Here is a 10,399-nt window from a genome sequence, read left to right as displayed (position 1 = left end):
CTCATTATTATTATTATTATTTTTACTCTACCAGTCAGAGTTTATATCTTGTCTAACAGTGATGAACGGCTGTACTGAGTAATACTACTCATGAACAGTGTGCGTGTGTGTTGTAATTGTGTCCATGAACCGCTGGGCGAGACTCTTGTCTCTGTGTGCGTGAGTGAGTGTGTGTGTGTGTGTGCTGTGAATAGGAGGGGAGATGCTGGATTCGGGAGAAGGTCCGCCATTATTGGGAAGCTGAAAAAAATAGACTTATACACACCGTCACACATCTCGCCTGTAAGGGGCTTAACATCAGAAAGGGAAAGTCAGCGGTTCCGGACGGGCCGTGGTTCACCAAAAGCGGCGCTTTGGCTCACGGAGACGCGGCTCGTGCTCGCCTTTCCTACGGACTCTTATTTTTGACACAACAAAGGAAATAATAATTGGTCAAAACAACGTGGTGGCTGAAGCGAGCAGGAAAAACACGCCGGAACAGCGCTTCATAACGCCTCCCCCTCGTCTCCTCGCAAGACGTTTCCAGCCGGGGTGGAAAGCCTGGAGTTTGAGCAGCATTTTTTTCTTTTTCCTCACGACAATTTGAGTTGTTTTTCCCCCCTTCTCTCTCCTCACAAGGGGGGGGAGAGAGAGAGAGAGAGAGATGCATCTCGTCTCTGAAAACTTCAGCCTAATGAAAACGAGCTCTTAACGTGTGAAGCCCTGGACAGAGAGTCTGTTTACTGAGAAAAAAGCGGAAAAAAATCGATGTGAGCGCTCGTAGGAAGTGTTTTTGTCTGCTTTTTGTTTTTTTTATAAGTCTTTCACCGGCTGCGAGTCGCAGAGAGAGAAAGAAAAGGAGTGGACGAGAGCTGGACAGAGGGAGGAATGCTATGGTATGTAGACTATACTACATAATCTTCTTTTACACCACATTATAGACGGGAGTGGACAATCTGCGGAGCTGAGCAATGTGAAAGAGATATTTGAAGGCGTTTACTCTCCCTGCGTTGCAGCTCGGGTTAATCTGAAGTGCTGCGAATAACAAGAAACTGGGAGTCAACCCCAGTCCCCCTGAGGACTGGTGTGATTTCAAGCCCTTTATAGTAATAATAATGATTATTCTAATGGCGATGCATGGGCGTGTGTAGAGAATAAAACCTGCTCTGATGGAGGTTACAGTTCCCCTGCGCGTGTTTAAATGGGAAGTTTACAGAGGAGAAAGAGGGGGGGGTCATAAAAATGGATCTTGTCCAAACATCAAAATTGTTTGTGCAACGACACCTGGAATGCATTGGTCTTGTCAGGCCTGGAGAACCCCCCCTCCTGGAGTGCCTTGAATATAAGGAGAAATAAGGACTTTCAAATGGTCGTGGGGGAAATAGGATGTTTGGGTCAAGCAATTGTTTGATGCCATGTCTGCTTATTTATTCATGTGCTGATCATCTGCTGGTTAACAGGAACAATTAGGTGAATCATAAATGGGGTTTGGTGAAGTTTGAAGTGGTCTAGTGTAGCCGACTTTTATTTGGCATGTTTGATCAGATTTAGGTCATGATAGAAGCTCTGAGACACAAGAAACTTTTGTCATCACGAGTAATTATTTCCTCTCCTATTAAACGCCCCACTAACTTTTGCAAACATCAAAGCTGCACGTACAGGACTCCTGGCTGACACACTTAGCTAATGTGCGTACACCCTGCTGAGAGGTTACTCTGTTCCCTGACAGTGAATGTCTGGCTATTTTTTCCACTAATTAAATACCTCAGGTGGGGATATTTAACTTGCCTGGCTGGATGCTGCATGTCTGCCCCTCCGTGTTGTTAGATAAGGTGCAGATGGCCCCAATAGGCTGACCTAATGATAACAAAACCATGCATCTATTTTTGTGCCAGAACGGTTGTCACGGCTTAATCTCACTGCCACTGCAAAGTGGTCATTGGCCTGCCAGCCACTCCCTTTTTGTCACGGACCTTCCACTGTACTTCAGTACTTTCATTTTGAGTGCGATCGCTCTACCTGTCTCTGTCACACTGATTCAAGATTGACTGTAAAAGACCTCAGAGGGTGCGAGAGGTGGATGCTCGTCAGTGGAGGGTTGTGATATGGCCTTAACGCAGAGGTGCGTAGCGGGGGCTGTGGCCTGTACTGCTGTGTCACAGCCCTTTTCAAAACAGGAACTTTGTCATTTGCTCATGGATGCGTGGTGTTATGTTGTGGATTTTCCGTCATTTTCGAGCAAGTAAGTTGAGTCAAAACCCCGCTTTTGCCGGCAGTGCTTCGACTGAGTTTCTCTGTCTTTGATCTCAATCAATCTTACTGGGAAGACCATGTCTATGGAGGAAGTAAACACACACACTTTCCGTGGTAAGGCAGCCTCTGTGCTCTCAGGTAAATGCATTAGCAGCTGTCAGCACTTCTGTTCTCTGCTTGATTGGGCCCTTTGCAGTGCAGTCACACCTCTCCAGGAAGCCTCTTCTCCCCCTAATAGCCGTGCCATTTGCCCAGGCAGCAGGCTAGCTACCAGCATACCCGCTCACCCCTGTCTGTCTGCCTCTGGGCTGCGGATCGTGTTGTGAGTCCCTGGGCTAGAACATGTTCCTGGGATTAGAGGAGGGTAGGCTTTGTTCGTCAGGATGTAGGCCAGAGATGTGGATGCGTCCTTTGATGCGGCCACTGGAAGAGAGATTCAGGGTAAACACAGGGTTAGCATGCTCTGCAACAGAAACTGTGGAGGGGATCTACTCCTCATATCAAGTCTAATTCTGATAGTCCTCACTTGACTTTTCAGCACTGGACCAGCAATCAAATGAGAAAGGTAATTGGAAAGTACTTGAGCCCTTTAGTGTGAAACATGCCCTAAATTAGTAAGCCCTGCCGTGAGCAGGTTATTTAAATAAGGGCCGATGTGTTTCTGGCTTGTAACACCACTCTATTTGAAAACTTTCCCGATACCATATTATCTCCATATCAACCCAGGCTTTTATTTCTACAAACCACTGTGCCGCTGAATGAATCGGCGGCCTCTCACCTGCTCATTTGCAGATCTCACAGCTAGCCTACCTGTCAATGTGCCGCCATATGCCGAGGATGGAAAAAAAAATTTCCCTCCTCGTCTGAAAATGTGTCGCTCGCTGAATCTCTTCCTCTCTCTTGTATTACAGGAGAGGTTTGCTTGTGAGTCAGTGTAAGCCTGTGTTTGATGGAGAAAGGAGCTAATTATAGCGGGCAGCTTTGGAGTTTGGTGGACCAGATTACAGTCACTCTCCTCTCAATGGCTGCCTTGTTCTAGTGGCCGATTATTAGGCAGAGAGAAGTGCATTCTGGGATGATTGTATCTGAATTTCCATTAGAAAGTGTGCCTGCCTCAGTTGAACTGAGGTTCTCTTCTCTCTCCCACTGTTTCAGCTCCCTTGCTCATTACAGATTTTGCAGATGGGGACAGCTTGATATAAAGGCCTCTGTAGTGTGGCCCTATTCTGTTTTAGAGCCAGTTTTTCTCAGTGTGAATGGACGAATTATGTGTGAACGAACTGACCCCAAATCAGCAAATGTGGTCCTGCCTGGGAACAAAATGATTGAAAATATCACAAATGGTTCACCCAAGAACTTTGAAAATAACATTTAATAAAATCAATCAGTAATAAAGATTGCATTTGCTCTATTTCCTAAGCCCAAGTTATTACGGTATTACTTTTCCAATACAAATGCATTATTAATGGATGATGCTAGTGGAAAGTAAGGGCTTTAGGTATGATTAATGGCTTGAATGGTGGCTCTGTATGGCCCTGTCGGGATAGTTTTAACTAGCCTTCATATTTCTTTGCAAAAAGAAAAGAAAAGAAAAAAAGACGGTGACACTGTTTGGAAGCACGGTGGCCATGGAGATGAAGGACCAGGATGTAAGCCACAGAGGAATGGTGACCTCTGGACGTGAGCTGCCCTGCTTTGCTAGTCCAGATACAATTACACAACAGAGGGACAAGGGTAATGGGGCTATGGTAATTTGAAAGAGCTGTAGAGAGGGAACATGAGGGGAGAAGTGGCAGAAACAGCGAGAGAGTGACACAACAAAGTTGGTAGTCAGTTGGAGGAGAAAAAAAACTGCTACAAGAATGAGCGAGAGAGTAAAGTAGAACGCAAGCAAACTGCTGCCAGTTTCTGCTTCAGGCTGTGTTCCTGGTATGTGCCCTTTCAGCTTTGTGCTCAGGGATCAACCAATCAATGACAGCCATAAGTAACCCTGCTGCTTGGCTATTGGCCACAGCTGAATTCCATGACTCAGCATGTCCGCAGATAAGATGTTATGATTGAGTCACTGCCAATGAAATGAGGCCACTGCCCGGAGTTCAATAGGTTGGACTTCTGCTGCTGCTATCGCACATACAAAGTTTGCACCACCTACACACAATGCCAACATGGATTTTAATGCCAAAGTTCTACCAAGTTTTGTGGACTGCGTCTCTGAAAAAGAGAAGGTTGTCATGCAGGAGCACATACTCTGTTACATTATCATGTTAAGCGCATAATAGCCCCTGATTGTTTTGGGTGAGTCAGTGTGTACGCTGACGGTTCTTGGGATTACGAAGGCTGTAGACGCTGGAAACCTCTCACCCGCCGAAACAAAGAGAAACTGCCCTGAAATCCACCTACACACCTATTAAAGGATAACTTCGAGCATGTTTGTAGTCTGTGGACGCATACACACACTCACACATTTCCCACACTAACCCAACACTTCATTTTTGTCTTAACCTGTCGTGCTGACCTACTCTCATCCCGTTCCCAATCCTCCAGGCTTCATTGCCTAAATTGGGCTGGAGTCGAGAGGAGAGGTCCCCTTGTGTCATTGTTTGACTTTCTCTCTGGAGATTCTCCCTCGTGGCGCCCCTGGGTTTCCTGTAGGAAGTCCACCTACGATTCCTGTGTGTGTGTGTGTGTGTGTGTGTGTGTGTGTGTGTGTGTGTGTGTGTGTGTGTGTGTGTGTGTGTGTGTGTGTGTGTGTGTGTGTGTGTTGTGAAGGGGGGAGTCCAGGAGAGGTGGATCGGGTGGAGGAGTAGAGGAGAGGCGAGGGTCAAAGGTGAGGGGAAGAGTCAGAGTAGGGCAACAATTGAGCCTTTTTTTATTCTGCTAGTAATCAGAATAATAGCCAGAAAACCACCTTGGTAAGAATAAACTAGCTGATGCCATTGAAAACATTTATTTTCCCAAATGATAGTTTGACATATTAACCCATAATCACATGTGATTCTGCAGATGCTGAATTTGATCCTACAGCCATTAGTGAAATGGGAAAAAGAAGTTCATACAAACAGCTGATAATGTCCTAATCAGATTTTTTAAACTCCCAAATATTGATACCAGCATCATCTGCAACAATTCAGGATCTCCCAGGCTATTTTTTCCCCTTTTTAAACACAGCAAAGCAGAACATATGTGCGTATTTCTGCAGCTGACAGTTTGTCGGGTAAATGCTGTCTCCGGTTACTGCCTGTGTTCAGAATGTCTCTATTTTGTGCACGTGCTTCCCGTTCTGAATGATGGCAGTTACTGAGGTTGGCACACCTCCCTCCATTTAATAGCTGTTGGAGCGGATCCTGTATATTCTGATACAACTTGTTGGTTCAGTGGGAGGCTGAGCAGTTTAGCAACAGCGGTCTGTCCCTTCCCACCTTTTCTAAAGGAGAGAGAGGTGGAGCGCTGAATTTAGGATGTTTCTCTCTGATTAGCTTCTGTGGAACTTGTTTAATGTACTTCCTTTGGCACCATCAGTCGGATTAATTTTATTCGGTAAAAGGGGAAAAAAAGGCTCCCTGCAACAGCAACTCGTGAATGACTGAGGCTCTGAGGTTTGGTGTTTATCTGTGTAGACAGGCTGTACACAAGCGCCTCCTGTCAGGTGTAGTATTACAACTTAAAAAAAAGGAGTAAAACTAGCAGTCTCACCTCAGCTCCTCTCCTCCACTCAAACTGCTCTGTTGTAATTGAAATTAATAGGGTGTGTGACTATCTGCAGCTGTTTTCATTTCACCGACACATTGACCATAATAAGATTTTGCGTCTCGTGAAGTATGGCCGTCACCATCTATTTGTCAAAAAATAACCACTTTAGGTATGTGCGTGTTAATGCTCCTGGTTAATGCGTATTGGCACTGCTGGAACATGATGTTTAGTTTGTGTGTGAACCCGCCGTCTTGTCCATCCATCATGATGCCTCTTACGTGCTGCTCCCGCCCAGTGTTCTGACAACTTTATTGGAAGTGTCTCGGTACACCTGCAGCACTCAGACAGGCCGAGGAGAGAGGGGTGGAGAGTGGGAGGCAGAGAGGTGTTCTGCTTCTAACGTATTCTAATTAAAGTTGGCAGGTTTAATCACAGACTGATAAGCATCAGAGAGGAAAGCGTGGGATGCAAGTAGAGAGGAGAGGGACGGGAAGAGGGCCTGCAGACCCAGACAACCAGAGGACTGTGAAAGTACCTCGCTTGACCCGAAGTTAGTCTTACTTTTCCCAAACTCCTCCTAAGCTCTATTGATCGCTCTTGTTCCCCCTCTGCCTCTTTTCTCTCCTCCTTGTCTCTTTCACATCGCCACTGAATATTTCTGTTTATTTCTGTTCCCATGGCTCCCACCATCCCTCAGTTTTTCTGCCCTTGGAGCACAGTGCAGTGTTATTGCAGTTAAGGACACAGGAAGGGCACCACCTTGTCACTAGACGTTTGTCTCAGATGCCACTTCAGGGGGATCTGGCCGCCACTGCGGTGGCCTTTGGCCTCTCCCCGGTGAACATGTGCCGACGCTGTCTCTCTCCCACACATACGTGGACACACAAAAGCCTTGTATTTTGACAGAGGACATTTTTTACAATGTTGTGATTAGGTATTCTTAACTTGGAGCCTGCCCCGGGCATTTTAACATTTGCAAATCATTACATGGCTGTTATTGTTTAGTATTCATGGTTGATGCAACTCCACTTTGAAAGTTTGGAAATTGGCATTGGGAAATGGTTAGCTGTTGTTTCCGGTCATAAGGTGTGAAAGTGTATGTAGACCATTCTCAACACACACACACACACACACACACACACACACAAACAGCACACAACAGCGGCTGACCCTTCCTCACCCTCATAACATAACTGTCAGAGCGGTTCTGGCCGTTAGGCAGCTGTGTGACAGTGGACATCATATCCTCTTTAAGGTGAGAAGATAAGGTGGCTCTTCATGGCCATTTGTTATCACAGGCAGCGAGCCCCCCCGACACCTCCGCATCCCTTATCTGGCGTGGTCCCAGCTTCTGGCCCAAGCTAGGGCTCATGCAAGCCCAGGGCTGATGAGTAAGCACTGCTCCGCCTGCAGATGGCTGGGCCTGCCGTTATCGATCGCAGCGCCACCGCCTGTCATCCAGCCACCACTTAGCTAATGATGTCCACGCTATTGTCTCACGGCTGGGAAAACGGCCATAAAACCGAGAGCGACGACTAACGGCGGCGTCGGAGGGAAAGATGGATCTTACCGATAGAGGAGGCACACCCAAAGCAGCCCCAGCCAACTGGTAGTGTGTTCTGCTATCTTAGGATGGTAACACTGTCATTCCTCTTATTACTGCTTGCACTCTCTCTGTCTCTACCTCCCTCCCCTTTCGTTCTGTTGTTGGCTGTCATTGTTGTGCTGCCTGATCGTCCATCTGCATGAAACAACGACAGACCACGATTTCCAACAGCCTGCCAGTCTCTGTGTTGGCCTGGTTTTGACCTTGTTACTCTGATTGTTGCTGTTGTTGGGCAAACAGCAGTTTGTGGATGCTAAATAAATACTCTTAGTGATGAATCACCTGAAATGCTTGGATCTAGAGACAATTAGAAAAGGCTGCTATGAATGCTGTAAACATATATACCCACTTGTGCCATTTCACAGGATTGTAAATGGATTTATCTCCGAGTTGGGTTTTCATGGGAGTGACATGGGTCATTTCTCTTCTCAGTGCCGTAATTTCCCAGGATGCAGTAGGGGCCCCAAGGTCCATAGCTCTTATGTCAGAGTTCATTTCCTGTTGCAGTGCTCCAGCAGCTCCTGAGGATCCACCATTTTGTAACATTCCTGATGAGGCCTGGTGAAATGTGTCTCAATTCACCACCCATGTGTGACTTTTTGACTCTAAAAATGTGTTTTCATAGTTTGCAATTCTTCAGGATCAGCTGATTTCACCAGTTTTGCACAGGGTGGTGAAAGTCAGATAATTTAGCTTTGAAAACTCATTATGTTGCACTCTGCTTTACAGTGAATGAACTATAAGCGTAGCTGAGGTCACACTAGGCCTAATATAGTGCAAGTGTGAAATTGTGAAATGAAGCCTCAATAGTTTTTGCTGATGTTTCTGTTTCTAATAATACTTCTAAAACATCATCGTTGGTTGTAAATCGCCTCAAACCGCAAAACCTGAGCCCTGCCTCTGCCATTGTTGCCATGCTGACTCTCATGTATGTCCTAAGTTGTGAGGATAAAAGTAAGGGAAACATGGGCAAAGAATGTAAACATTTCTCGGAGTTGTTTTTGGTTTGAGGGTTGTTCAGAGAGAGGACAGACTCACCACACCACAGCGCGCATTAGTCACAGTCGTCGGAGAGAAGAGAATGCAGACCTTTTTGCCCAATGAGGGAAAAGGTCGTTGGGAATGCAGTTTGTCAGGTCAGGACGAGCCGGGCCTGTCGTAGCTTAAATCCATGTGACAGCCTCTAAAAAAAAGGGGTGGAGAGAGGTAAATCTCAGCTGGATCTGAATATGAAGACTGTCGGACCATTAGTGTGTGCTGGTATTTACTTATTGTCATCATTATGGATGACTTACTGGATGTTCAGAGACCTCACCTGCACTGTAGTGCAGGAGCTGGGATCAGTTTGGTGGACCTAGTGAGGAGCACAGGGTCTATGTTGCAAAGAGGGGTGGCAGCGTGTCCCTCCTTTGCCATTTGTTTAGGTGGACGTGATCTTTTCAAATTAAATGTCAAATGTCTAATTTACCTTTTCAAGTAGTGAGAAAATGACTTACATCCATTTAAAGGTGGGGGGAATCATTTGGGAAAAAGACTGTTTGATATTCGCTGAGTTTGAAATTAAGCGAAGCATCATACACCACAAAACACTGTTCCAGCCAATCAGCAACAGGTGGGGTTCGGGCTTGTGCACAGGACAAGAGGGAGGGGAGGGGAGATGGGAGGGATGGGATCTTTAAGGGGTACTCAGGCTCTTTAGTAATTCATTTCCATGACGTTTAGGGACTTGCAAGGGAGTTCACCTGCCATTTCCCCCCCAGTATGGGTCAAGCTCCAAAAACATCATACATTTCCCACAGTGCACCTCAATATTGTCCAGGCTCACTTGGATAATTTTCTCAGACTTTCTCAGACTCCAGCAGAGCCACAGAAGATGTTATACGACTGTTTTAATTGGCTGTGTTAATCGACTTTTACATGTAAATATGATGGACTTCCCCTTTAAAAGTGAATTATTATCACACTTATTGGATTTACTAATTATGGCATGCTAAAAGAGATTATTAGTATACTAGTATATAAGTATAGTATTAATATACTATATAGTGTTACTGTATTCTTCAGTGACTATTTGAATTCTAGGTTGATCCGAAACAAGAAGAAAACTGTCCCTCATACTAGTCTGGATCTACTGGCGCTCTGTCACTGTTCATGCAGCCTGTTGTGTTTTCAGCCATGCAGTTTCTCCGAAAAGGCAAAGTAGTTAATCACTAATGACTCTGAATGACTAACGGCGTAGTCGTCCCGCAGTGATGGCGGTAAACGCTGATTAACAATGTCTTTTGTTCTCAGCTGTTGATCACATCTCGTCAATGAGAAGACATCAAGCGGCAGATATCTTTGAACAATCAAGAGACATCGTGGTATTGTGATGGGATTTGTCCTTTCCTGCATCACATGCATCATACATTATGAAGCGTTTGGCTCCAGTCCTGACATCAGAATTAAGATGCATTATGCAAAAAGAAAGAGAAATTATCAGAGAATGGATGTGCTCTTATATGAGGAATACTTGAAACCCCAGCCTGGATTAGTTCTCACTAACCACAGAGTAAACAAAAAGAGGGTCTACAGTCAAGCCAAAAAAGTTGCTTGAGAAGAATAAGTTGCTTGAGTTGATGAGTGGAAATCAATTCTACTTCTCCATTGAAATGTTTGACAGCATTGATGGTAATTCTTTGTTTCAAGCATGTAGGTATTGAGTACATCAACTCTGAGACATTACTACAGTTATCTTTAACAAATAAGAGCAGCAGCATCTAACAGCTACTATATAGCATTTTACGTTGCTTGCCATGTCGATCATGTGCAGGATTTATAGACATGAAGACACGTTGTTTGTGCCTCCTAGAAGTCCAGAACTGCATTTTC

General features: G+C 45.4%; 1 protein-coding gene across 1 annotated transcript in view; it reads left to right on the top strand.

The window, feature by feature from the left end:
- The first annotated feature begins 239 nt into the window (after positions 1 to 239).
- Positions 240 to 10,399, top strand: part of arhgap35a (Rho GTPase activating protein 35a) — a 61,386-nt gene continuing 51,226 nt past the window's right edge. The window contains exon 1 of the mRNA XM_041940367.1: positions 240 to 875. The gene's annotated coding sequence lies outside the window, so the exon portion shown is untranslated. The remainder of the gene's footprint in view (positions 876 to 10,399) is intronic.

This window comes from Chelmon rostratus, chromosome 7, assembly GCF_017976325.1.
Source record: "Chelmon rostratus isolate fCheRos1 chromosome 7, fCheRos1.pri, whole genome shotgun sequence".
Taxonomy (NCBI): domain Eukaryota; kingdom Metazoa; phylum Chordata; class Actinopteri; order Chaetodontiformes; family Chaetodontidae; genus Chelmon; species Chelmon rostratus.
The sequence above is the reverse complement of the archived record's forward strand: the minus strand, read 5'-3'. Positions and strand labels throughout refer to the sequence as shown.